The following is a 2,965-nucleotide window of genomic DNA, read 5'->3' as shown; positions in this document are numbered from 1 at the left end:
GGTGTGTACCGTTTTTGTCCACAAAAGAAACACTGAGGTCTTATCCCTACCAGAAAGGTGCCAGGTGTTTACGCGTGTGTTCGTGTTTGGCTTTTTGCCGTCCAACAGCACGTACTGTAGATAACCTATCTACATCCATCATGGTTAACTAACGGTTTCGTTTCAAGTTCAGGTCATGTGGCAGATGTTGCGTTCCCAGCAAATCGAGACCACAATCAGTGTTTACTACGTTTGGTCTGTGTCAGTTCTCTTGTCGCATCCGTGTACGACATGTCACATGATTCGTTTTTAATTTAGAGATATAATACACAAACAGAAATCTTAATTAGAGATATAATACACTAACAGAAAATCTGAATTAGAGATATAATACACAAACAGAAAATCTGAATTGTGTATACACCATTTGGTCAGTTTTGACTTTGTCTTGTCACACTCGTGCATGTATGTTGCTCAAATATAAGAAACACATTTTTGAGCAGAAGAAAGACAGATCTTCAAATACGCCTATGTTTCTGACCAAAAAATCTTGTGTTAAACATCTGGGCAATAACACTGAAAAAATATCCTTAACTTTTTGTGCTCAGTGTACTGTACATGCTTCGTATCAAATTGAAAAAAAATAATACACAGAAAGAAAATCTGAATATTGGAGACATCGTTTAGTCACTGCTCAAGTTGTCTTAATTGTCACGTACGTGCAAATGCTTCATTATTAAACGAAGAAAATGTCTTAAAGGCAAACGGAAAATCTCAGTTATTTAATTTAATCATGTTATCGATGACTCAAAAAGTAAGTATGTCATTTTCTTTTTTTCTGGAAAAGAGAGGGGTCAGGGGTCAGAGCAAGAAAGAGTAAAGCCAGAGAGAGAGAGAGAGAGAGAGAGAGACAGACAGACAGACAGACAGACAGACAGACAGAAATAGACAGACAGACAGACAGACAGAAACAGACAGACAGAAACAGACAGGCAGAAACAGACAGACAGAAACAGACAGACAGACAGACAGACAGAAACAGTGACAGGGAGAGAGAGAGAAATATGAGGGAGATGGGAGGGTAGGAGGGGGAAAGAGATGGGGGAAGAAAGGCCAAATGGGGGGAGGTGAAAGAGGGACAGAGCGAGTTGGGGCCGAAAAGGGGGGGGGGGGGGTGGGTGAGAGAGAAAGAGAGCCAGATAGACAGACAGATTATAAAATAGACAGACAAACAGATAGAAGACAGAGACAGGCGGAATAACGGAGGGCAGGCCGTAACGGCTTCTCAAGTGTCACGTGCAACAGTAACAATTAACATTAGGGTCGTTCGTTATCTTTCTGTCTTTGCTTCAGACATAAGGAAGGTCCGGACTACGTTCAGACATTTCCTGCCTCAGTGACAGACTATTTCCTTCAACTAAATCCGGCAATTTGTATCTGCGTTTGTCCTCTCTTTGCTATATCTAGTTACTGATTAAGGAATTTTAAAATGGGTTGTCCAACGCTGATCATCAACATCAATGAGTCAAAGATGATGCAGCTTCCTGTCCTTCAGGCCTGTGTTGGAGTGCGTATTGAGGACAAGATAAAGTGATATGATGGCATTAGGAAAAAAAAGAGAAGAAAGAACAAAATTTACAAGTGGAAAAAAATCCGCTCCAAAAGAGCAGGACCAAGCAAACCGACCCCCATATTCACCAGAGAGCTGGAATATGGGAATTAAAAAAAACCATATACGTTAAGATAATTAACAGAGAGTATTCCAATATGTATGTTCTTTCTTGGGAAAGGGCCACGAAGAAACATATTCTTTAATTCGTACGTAATATGATCAATTTTCCAGCGATGGGACAATAAAGTAATGAAAATGAAATAAAAATGATAAAATCCAGAGCCGCATGTTTGGTTAAAAACGTTTATCAATGCAACAAGAGTGTAATAAAATAAAACGATTATCACGTGTACGTATGTACATTAATAGGTTTTCACTACTATTTACACGGGTATAAACATAGGTAAGGCATTGATCCTAGAGTCGAATCGAAGAACATTAATGTCCTACAGGCACAAGGTTACGCCTCTTAAGGACTAGCTTGAAGGATATGATAAAAGATCAAAGAGTCATCAAACTGTCAGTTCTACTTTTTATTGGGATTGTCCAACGCAGGTTTGTCAAAGTCGGGAGAGTTTAGTCACAAACACTAATTAACCTGTTCAAAATGCTGATTAAAAAAAAAGCTGTCATCTTTTAGAACGGCGACTGCCAACCGTATACAGCCAACCTTCCTTTTTTTTTTCTTTTTTTTTGACAGTGTCAACAGTTATAACGCATTTGTAAGTTACACGAGAATACTTCTGGAATAAGTATTTCAAAGTAAAACATTCAGCTAGGGACGTTGGAATGTCACTGGAATACTGCTTCTTTGGTCAAATTGAAAAATCAATACAACATCCAGTAAAACTCCCCCCACCAAGTCGTGATTTTGAATAGTTTAAGCGTTTGAGATTTCCCCCACAACTAGACCGGACTTAATTCAGTTCAAATTCCTCGACTGTGGTCACGGTGCTGTTGGCCGTTCAATGCCTCCTTTCATGAGACAGAGCAGATAGGTATCAGCCAAGGACTACTACTAGTAGTAAGTCCTTGGTATCAGCGTATCAGTTGTCTGAACTGAAGGCTAGTTCCTGCGTTTTCTGGCTGTGTACATTGAGTGTCAGTGAAGCAAGACGGTTCGACTTCATTGAGTCTTGTTGTAACTCCCTCCCTCTGATTTACTTCTATACATGTCTATTTTCTCCGTGGCACTTACTATGTCGCTGCTGGGTGCAAAGGAACGCCCCCTTTTCAGACACACCCTCCCCTCTCCCCTCCCCTCACTTCTCCTCCCCTCCCCCGCCTCAGTTTTTTAATACCCTAGTTTTACAGCTTTTTTGGGGGGGGAGGGGGGGGGTGTTTTAAAGACCCCGTTCCTTTTCAAATCTGATT

The sequence above is a fragment of the Littorina saxatilis genome, linkage group LG2, assembly GCF_037325665.1.
Source record: "Littorina saxatilis isolate snail1 linkage group LG2, US_GU_Lsax_2.0, whole genome shotgun sequence".
Classification (NCBI taxonomy): domain Eukaryota; kingdom Metazoa; phylum Mollusca; class Gastropoda; order Littorinimorpha; family Littorinidae; genus Littorina; species Littorina saxatilis.
Note: the sequence above shows the minus strand (reverse complement) of the source record.